The following is a 10,355-nucleotide window of genomic DNA, read 5'->3' as shown; positions in this document are numbered from 1 at the left end:
ATTGTTGTTATAAAAATTGAATCACATTTGTACTTGTAGGTGCCGAAAGAGAATTGTATGACAATGCCACCTCTTTTTGGACCGCTAGAGGAGTTTTTTGGTGCCTAAGGCAATAATTAATCCAATTGCCCTATCAGCTCGAGTTGTTCATTCAATCCAAACTTGGTTGCTCGAATTGTTAACCTTGATACTAAACCCAAATACACATGTCGAACTTATAACTAAAATTTAAACATAATATCAGATACATTTTCTATTATTTTTACATTATTTACCTTAGTCTAGTGATATTTCTCTTTATTTATAAGTAGAAGGTCTTAAGTTTGACTTCTGTAAATGACGAGTGCAATACCAAATTATTATGACTAGAGCATTATGTGATTTAACTAAAATTGTTCATCACTTAGCGTAACTATCCCGTCATATAAAAAAAATCAATAGAGATAGGTTTAAGCGTATTCTAACACATCAATAAAAAATAAAAAAAATAAAAAAACTCCAAGGTTTTAATTTCTGAGCACCAACACATCCACACATTCCAATTTGATCAGAAGATAAATTTTTCCTAACGTAAAAGTTTCATTAAATCAGCTAGTACTAAGTTTCATCAAAACCTTCAACCTAAGTCCAATCTATATCCGACCAAAAGAAGCCTAACTCGGATTTTTGATCCGGTTTAAATAGAACCAATGCAAACCTGTGTGAGTCTCTCTTGCTGTCACCGTCGTCTTCCTCCTTTCAAACTCATTTTCTTCTGTGTCGCCTGAGCACCAATCAACCCTTTTAAGTTGTTAGAATATGAAAACTCCTCGTCAACATTTGTATTTACGATTATGTATGCAATTTAACGTGCTTTGATGGTCACACCACAATAGATGTTATCCCAAGCCCATCAGCTGAATATACAGATGACACATTGAGCCCAAAAAAGTACTTAGAAAAAAGAAACTTTGTAATTATAAAATTGGGTAAATTACAAAAATCTACTTCAATTATAGGTTTAATGACAATCTAATATCTCATGTTTGAAAAATGACAATACCCTATCTTACAAATTCGTGTCAATGTCAAACCTTCGTCAGTTTTTCTGTTAATTTTTCTGTTAAATACTGACGTGGCTTAAGATGGGCTCTACTCTTTAGTCCAACTGGATTAAAAAAATTAAATAAGTAATTAATATTTTTATTTAATATTTTTATAAAATAAGTGGGACCCACCCCTTACAAATTCATCACCCTCACTAAATTTAAATCTGTAACCAAACACCCCCACAATCCTCTCTCTTCTTCATCTCCAAACCAATTTCAAACAAAAAACCCCCCAAATTCCCACAAAACCCTAACCCTACCTCGTCCATCTTCCTCTTCAAACCCATCAACGCCCAGACGTCCAGAATGTCGAGCGACCATTGGCAATTGGTCGAGAACGACTCATAAACCATGAAGTTCCACCGGACCATTAGCTCCGGAGAATTCGAACCCGATGCCAGCGTGTCTTTGTTGGAGCTCTTTGCCAACACAGGTTGGTGAAACGGGCGGAGACGCTTCACTCGATTAGGCATAGGGCATGCCAGTGTCGTCCGGTTCGTAAACGGTAACGTTTTGGATAGCCTGGCGTCAAAGGTGTCATTGTTTTGGAAGAGACAAACATAGTTGTTGCCTCCGGCGGTTGGAAGTGGAGTCTCAAGTGAGACAATGAGTAGTATCTCCCACGAGGGGAGGAGAACGAAGACAGTGGATATGGCGGTGGAGGAGGAGTTCGTGAGGGAGGAAACGTTGTGGCAAGTGCGATGAGGGGTAGGAAGAGGCTGATCGCGGATTGCGAGGATGGAGTGGCGGCGGTCGTCGTCGAGGGTGATGGGGAAGTGGTGGATTTAGTCGGTGGTGCGGGAGAGGTGGAGGGAGAAGAATGAGAGGAGGAACAGGGAAGCGCAGGTGAAGAGGAGGAAAGCAGGGAGTGTGGCGCATGGCTTCTTGGAAGCAAATGAATAGGGATAAAAACGAAGGAGGCCAGAATTTAAAGAAGGTAGTGGTGGTGACTGTGGTGGGGAGGTGTAGAGCTGCCGATGGGTTAGGCTTAGGGTTAGGGTTAGGGTTTTGGGGGAATTGGGGGGGGGTTTTTTGTTTGAAATTGGTATAGAGATAGAGAAGAGGGGGGGATTGTGGGATTGTTTGGTTACAAATTTAAATTTGGTGGGGAAGATGAATTTGTAGGGGGTGGGTCCCACTTATTTTATAAAAATATTATTTAATTATTTAATATTTTATAAATTTTTAAACCAATTGGACTAAGGGGTAGAGCTCATCTTAAGCCACATCAGTATTTAATAGAAAAATTAACAAAAAAACTGACGGAGGTCTGACATTGACACAAATTTGTAAGATGAGGTATGACATTGTCATCTTTCAAACATGAGGTATGAGATTGTCGTTGGACATAGGGGGTGGGTCCCACTTATTTTATAAAAATATTATTTAATTATTTAATTAATTTTTAAACCAATTGGACTAAGGGGTAGAGCTCATCTTAAGCCACGTCAGTATTTAATAGAAAAATTAATAAAAAAACTGACGGAGGTCTGACATTGTCATTTTTCAAAAATGAGGTATGAGATTGTCGTTGGATCTATAGTTAAGGTAGTTTTTCGTAATTTACCCTATAAAATTTCAAACACACCCACCGTGGGGCCCGAACCCACGACCACAAGGTTAAGAGCCTTGCACTCTACCAACTGAGCTAGATAAGCTACTTGTCAAAATTTCAACTTCTCCTATATTAAAATAGTCGTTGGATAAAAATCCTTGGTTTTAAGCTTATAATCCTCCCAGTAGATAATAGCTTTTAAGGAACCCAATGGATATTACCTAACTTACAAGTAGTATGAAATAGGCAGCCATATCATGTACAAATATAAGAAACTAGTGCATGAGAAGCAATGTCACATCCCGGCCCGGGGAGGATCACTTCCCGGGCCCGGTCCACCACAGTAGCACGATATTGTCCGCTTTGGGCTTAACATTCCCCCACGGTTTTGTTTTTGGGAACTCACGAGCAACTTCCCAGTGGGTCACCCATCATGGGATTGCTCTAGCCTCATTCTCGCTTAACTTCGGAGTTCCTACGGAACCCGAAGCCAGTGAGCTCCCAAAAGGCCTCGTGCTAGGTAGGAATGGGAATATACATATAAGGTTCATTCCCCTGGGCGATGTGGGATGTTACAATCCACCCCCTTAGGGGTCCGACATCCTCGTCGGCACACCACAGCCAGGGTTAGGCTCTGATACCAAATTGTCACATCCCGGCCCGGGGAGGATCACTTCCCGGGCCCGGTCCACCACCATAGCACGATATTGTCCGCTTTGGGCTTACCATTCCCTCACGGTTTTGTTTTTGGGAACTCACGAGCAACTTCCCAGTGGGTCACCCATCATGGGATTGCTCTAGCCCCCTTCTCGCTTAACTTCGGAGTTCCTACAGAACCCGAAACCAGTGAGCTCCCAAAAGGCCTCGTGCTAGGTAGGGATGGGAATATATATTTAAAGATCACTCCCCTAGGCGATGTGGGATGTTACAATCCACCCCCCTTAGGGGCTCGACGTCCTCGTCGGCACACACGCGACCAGGGTTAGGCTCTGATACCAATTGTCACATCCCGGCCCGGGGTGGATCACTTCCCGGGCCCGCTCCACCACGGTATCACGATATTGTCCGCTTTGGGCTTACCATTCCCTCACGGTTTTGTCTTTGGGAACTCACGAGCAACTTCCCAGTGGGTCACCCATCATGGGATTGCTCTAGCCCTCTTCTCGCTTAACTTCGGAGTTCCTACGGAACCCGAAGCCAGTGAGCTCCCAAAAGGCCTCGTGCTAAGTAGAGATGGGAATATATATTTAAAGATCACTCCCTTGGGCGATGTGGGATGTTACAAGCAACAATTATAAATAGAGATACTGATAATTTAGATGAGGAATAATATTTAAAAAAAATATAAGATATGATTTAGGGCCACACAAGATTTCAGATGAAGAAAAAAAAAAATAATAATTTTAGACGAAATAGAACATGTTTTAGGAGCAAAGAAGTTTAATTATTTATCGGAACTAAAAATTGAGAGTAACCCAGCAGAAGAAAGTGGAACATAAAGAGTAGATAATAATTCAAGATACATTGCCAGAACATACCAACAATTTTTAAGACAAACAAGTGAGCAATATACTAAACAAAGAGAATAGATTACATAGATGAAAATATGGTCAGGCCATCTAGGAAAAATAGGGTGTTTTACTTGAGAGGAATAGAACAAATTAATATAGTAGGAAATATATTGAATTTAGGTAATGCAAATTCACAAGATTAGGAAAAAGAAAAAAAACAATACAAAGATGGGAAAATAGTTGTATACATGCAACATTAATGTTAGATTTTAGTAATTTACAAAACATGTTAGATTATTTTGAACATACTTTAGATGGTTTAGTTTTTTATTATTTCCAATCATGGAAAATACAAAATTCAAAACAACATCAAGTAGCTAAAACACATTTTAATAAAGATGGTTTTGTTACTTTAATTAAACAAGAGATTTTAGATTATAATAGGTTAGATGGCAAAAGTGAATAAGAACAAAACAAGCTATTAGAAATTTAGAACAATTACAAATTTGTGATTTATAGTACATAGCTAATTATACCCCGAATGACAACGACCAAAATCAAGGCTTCCTAGAAACAAAACCGTGAGGGCGTGGTCGGGGCCCAAAGCAGACAATATTATGCTACAGTGGAGTCGAGCCCGGGATGTGGTGGGGGTCCGGACAGGGATGTGACATCGATTTTCTTTAAATATTTTGGAAGAATTGGTAGATAAATGACAATAATTTATTACATACTTATATGATATACTTAGACAAGAGTATTGGCAACTAAAAGCAAAATGACAAATTAAGAAACAAATTTATATGAGTTGTAGAAATATAGATATACTATAACAATATGGATTTCATAATAAGTATAATCATAAGAAAATATATAATAAGAAATGCATGTGACATCCCACATCGCCCAGGGGAGTGATCCTTATATCTATATTCTCATCCCTACCTAGCACGAGGCCTTTTGGGAGCTCATTGGCTTCGGGTTCCGTAGGAACTCCGAAGTTAAGCGAGTAGCGCGAAAGAGCACTCCCAGGATGGGTGACCCATCGGGAAGTTCTCGTGTGAGTTCCCAAAAACAAAACCGTGAGGGTGTGCTGGGGACCCAAAGCGGACAATATCGTGCTACGGTGGAGTGGGGCCCGGGAAGTGGTCCCGCCCGGACCGGGATGTGACAATTTGGTATCAGAGCCTAACCCTGGTTGCGTGTGTGCCGACAAGGACGTCGGGCCCCTAAGGGGGGTGGATTGTGACATCCCATATCGCCCAAGGGAGTGATCCTTATATCTATATTCTCATCCCTACCTAGCACGAGGCCTTTTGGGAGCTCACTGGCTTCGGGTTCCGTAGGAACTCCGAAGTTAAGCGAGTAGCGCGCGAGAGCACTCCCAGGATGGGTGACCCATCGGGAAGTTCTCGTGTGAGTTCCCAAAAACAAAATCGTGAGGGTGTGCTGGGGGCCCAAAGTTGACAACATCGTGCTACAGTGGAGTGGGGCCCGGGAAGTGGTCCCGCCCCGGCCGGGATGTGACATACATGTCATATAAACCTTTTAAGCAAAATAAAAATTTCACTATACGACCTTCTAGATCATATAGAAAGCGAAAATATATTCACAAACAATTTTAAAAAAGAAGTAGTATACCTTGAATAAGAAAATACAAAGTATAAAAGGGTAAAAATAATTGTAAATGATATTTACATGGAGAAGCAAGACATGTTAGTCCCAAGAGTTCAAAATTAAGAAAGCAATCTAGAGATAAAAGTACATTTAATGAAGTTATTTAAATTCGAAGAAGATGACAATAAACAATAAATATATAGCTTAGATATTTGAGTGGTATTGAGAGTATTTATAGAATACAGATTATTAATATAATAGATTCAGAATCGGATTATTCTGATCAGATAGTGATTTAGAAGAGTATATGTGTGCATTCATAGAAGAAGAACATAAATAAAAAAATATAAAATATAAAATAAAATAAAAAAAGAAAAAAAAAGGTTCAAATATATTAATTTAGGTTGACTAGAAAGGTGTTATAAATGTAGTAAGTTAATTGCAAATGACACACCCCGTCCCGAAGGAGGGCATGCTGGCCGTCACGTGAGAGTGACGTAACCATTTACACAGTACGGAAGCTTTAAAGATACAATTTCTAAGATGAAACACCCAAAGGTGAGTCCTAATTTTTGTCCATTCTGTCAGAACACCGTTGGATTCCTCGTAGCCACCAAGCTCTGATATCTTAAACCTGGAGGGGCGCAAAACAAAGTTGAGTGGGTCAGCAAAACAAACTTATTCAGAACCTTCTTTTCTCTTTGAATATACTAACCCCTCGCCGTAAAACAAGTATAGTTTCCCAGAAATAAATACACGAATTGTATATATGCCAATCATGCTCAAATATATGCCCAACATGCTCAAGAATATGCCAAATGTGCTTAATAATATGCCATGCCGCAATCTCATAATGATATGCCAGTGCTCAGGTATAATCGTATCAACATCATGTAATCTGGCAGCCGGAGTCACCTAATGTGACCTGTACGGCTGCATATAGAGCTCTAATCTCAATCTCAATATCTGAACCTGACCACGAGTCGGAACCACCTAAAGTGGTCTGTACGACATGACTGGGTGTAAATAAGTGCTACGATCACGTGAAGACTGGGCGAATAATCGCGGGTCACCTACGAGTCGGAACCACCTAAAGTGGTCTGTACGACAGGCCTGTGCACCTAGCTTGGATCCAAGCTGAGCATGAGGTGCGGGAGGTGAACATCACGTGAAGGACTGTGCCCTGCTCAGGGCGGGAGCACTAACACCGGGGGTGCAGGTTATGAGCTCTCTAGGCATCTCTATCATATCACAATTATACCTCAATCATAACTCAATCGTATCACAATTGTATCTCAAACATATCTCAATCACATTTCATACGTATATCAACTGTATTTCGTACGTATATCAAATGTATTTCAAGTGTAGCTTACCTGGGCCTCCTCAGCACCATGCAACAGTATGCATAATTATGGTAATGCACATATTAAAATATGATGCATATATGACAGGATATTTAATTCGTATTTCTTTTAAAATACGTTTTCTGGAAAATACGTCAAGCATACGTATATATATACTGAAAAATAACTGCCCACTCACTGATAAGTAGTCGGTGCGTAACCCTCACGCCTAGTTTGGTTACATTCGTCGTCCGTACAAGTTTCACCTATAAAAGAATAATTATAAAATCATCATTTAAACGCACATACACAAACATTCATCAATAACTTTCTCATACGTTGCTCAATTTGGGTGTATGAATATACCACGGTGATCTACACGACGTCACGAACACGTGACAATTTTTAGAACTCAATTTGGAGCTCTCACGCGCCCTGTACACGCGCTGCCCACGCGCGCGTCTTCTTCCTCGCGTCGCCGGACTGGTTTCGCCGGAGGTGGGTGTTTTGCCGGAATTTCTGGGTAAACTTCAAAGTGTCATAACTTCTTCATTTCTTAACCATTTTCGACGTACTTTATATCAAAATGAAGGTATTGACGAGACGAACACACCCATACCTGCCTCGACCCCTAACTCGCCGTGGATTCGCCGGAAACAGCCTCGAAAGCTCCGGCCAAACTTTGAACCAAGCTTTCCCGACGTCCAAATTTGTCCAACGAAGCACTCCGAGGCTCCTTGGGACCTCACTAAGACATCTACAAGCTTCAAAAGTCCAAAAACATGCTAGTTTAAGTTTGCATGAATAGTACCTAAATCGGACTACCTCGAATCGACATGAAAACGTTAGAGTTCTTACCTGAAAATGGTATGATCATGCTCCTCTCAACCTCACGAGTTCAATGGTGTAGTTGGTTCCCTCGATCTACCAAGGTTTGGGTGATTTGTGTGTTGTCCGTACGTTTTTGAAGAAAGAAGAATGATGGAGGACTCGGGGAGAGAGAGAGAGAAGTGACAGAAAAGAGACAGAGGGAGAGGGAATCACGGGAGAGATAGAGACAGTGTGTGTGAGTGTGTGTGTGGTCCAACACATGTCACACCACACAAACAACACTAAACGTAAATGTAACGAACTAGGGGTAAAAAGGTAAATTCACACATACGTTTTTATAATCTCGGGACGGGATGTCACAGCAAACAAATACTATAATACATACTCAATATTTTGTAAATCTTGTTATAATAGTAGGTCGTTAGAAATAAATTCAGCTGAATCACTATAGAGTACTGAAATATTAAGACTAGTGTTCATAGTTAGGGGTGGTATCAGTACGATTATCGTATCAAAATTTCCAATTACCGTACCAAACTTTTGATATAGCAAAATCTATTACTATTACCGTACCCAACTTTTAGTATACCAAATTTTGGCATATTAAATGGTTCGGTTAGCATGATATGGCAATAGTAGTTATAAATTTGTTTTGGGCCACTGTTTTGGCCCAAAATTTGATTTTTTTTTTCCAACCCAATTTAAGGCCCAAACACATTTTTGGCCACTTTCTTGGGTTTCTAAATTTTTTATATTTAATTATAGAGAATATATAGAGATTCATTTAAGAAAAAAAAGAGTAAATAGATGAAAGAATTACTAAAAACACTTAGCACCCCTAAAAAAAAAAAAAGAAGTACACAAATTCGTAGACTCCATCTCAATATTCTTTAAAATTGTACAAAAATTATCATTATAGACGAAATCAGAGAGAAAGACAACCCAATTTGATGAAGGAGAAGATGAGATGAATAATATTGGTAGTTTTTGGATATCATTATCGTACCAAAAATGTATGGTACGATACAAATACAGTAGCATTACCAATTGGTACTATTTTTTGGCACAACTTTGGTATGGTACGGTTGCTATAGTAATTTGGCCAAAAATTTCACCCCTATTCATAATATAGAAAAACAAAAACAAAGTTATATAATTACCATAAATTGTGAAGTAAAACTTGTAAAAGATTATAAAATACAAACAACAACAATGGTAAATACATAAAGCATAAAGAGTGTTATAAGAGAAGAGTTAGTACTAACATAATATGGGTAGAAATAAGCAAAACTAGTTAGAATAACACAGTTTGTTGAAAGACCAGGATATGTAACACATTGTATTAATAATGAGTCTATTAAAGTAGAAAAACAACAATTTAATTTACCATTAACATTTATCTTACTAGTAGGTTCATAATCATTCATTTTAGGTTTAAACGTTATGAAAAATTTGCAAGGTTTTTTGTTTATGATTCCTAACATAACATTTTTTTTTTAAGAGAGGTATAACAATAACTGACCAAAGTAGTACTTTGGAAGCATATAGAAGCATAAATATAGAAGAATCTAGCAGTCGAGATAATTATTATTTAGATTTTAGAGAATTCAAAAGAAAATGATGAGCATCATAATAAAGAAGAATTTGATGGATAAATATTTTAGCATGAATATCCAATATTAGAAGAAGCAACCCTTATAAAGGTATTGTAATTAGACAGACCAAAAAGTTTGGAAGAATTATTACAATCAGCAAAACAAATTAGAATTATATGAGAAGACCCTCAATTACATTGGAGTAAAAATAAAATATTAGCAAAATCAGATATTATTAATCCAGATTTAACCATTAAAACAGCTAACATGCCATGTAGTTAAGCAAGAGTTTGAGCAACAAATAAAAAAGTTATTAAATTTAAAATTTTCTGTTGCAAAAAATCAGGTTAATCTTGGACCAACTCAGATTCGATGGCAAACAGGCACACCCAAGAACACTCTAATACATTGTGGTTTACCCCAAGTTGGGGCTACATCCATGATGGTGTAGGTCCGGTTTTTACTATGTAAATGGGAGTTACATTGTACATAGATGATATATGCTTGTTGCTAGAGAGGTTAGAGTTTGTCATCCTCCTAAAGTGAACGTTAAAGATCCCTTTTATAACACAAGAGTTACACCCTTCATGGGCTAAGTAGTAGACTTGACATTCCTGTCGTGTTTTTCATGCTCGTGTCGTCTTCGTGACATACCCGATATCTTAATGGACCATGTCGTGTAACACCCATTAAAGTAAATAGGTAATAGGACCCGACCCGAGATTGACCCATTACTATTATCAGGTAATATGACCCGACCCTTATCAATAAATAATGGAAGTCTAAAAAATGAAATTCGGTGAGTAAAATAA

At 38.6% G+C, this 10,355-nt stretch overlaps 1 non-coding gene across 1 annotated transcript; it reads right to left on the bottom strand.

Annotated features, from left to right (window-relative positions):
- Window positions 1-2,673: 2,673 nt before the first annotated feature.
- On the bottom strand, window positions 2,674-2,746 carry TRNAK-CUU (transfer RNA lysine (anticodon CUU)). The gene has a single exon. It is a non-coding gene; the product is annotated as a tRNA-Lys (tRNA).
- Between the last annotated feature and the right edge of the window lie 7,609 nt (window positions 2,747-10,355).

Source organism: Pyrus communis, chromosome 9 (assembly GCF_041283825.1).
Source record: "Pyrus communis isolate YQ-2024b chromosome 9, ASM4128382v1, whole genome shotgun sequence".
In the NCBI taxonomy this organism is placed as follows: domain Eukaryota; kingdom Viridiplantae; phylum Streptophyta; class Magnoliopsida; order Rosales; family Rosaceae; genus Pyrus; species Pyrus communis.
This window is presented reverse-complemented; position numbering and strand designations above follow the sequence as displayed.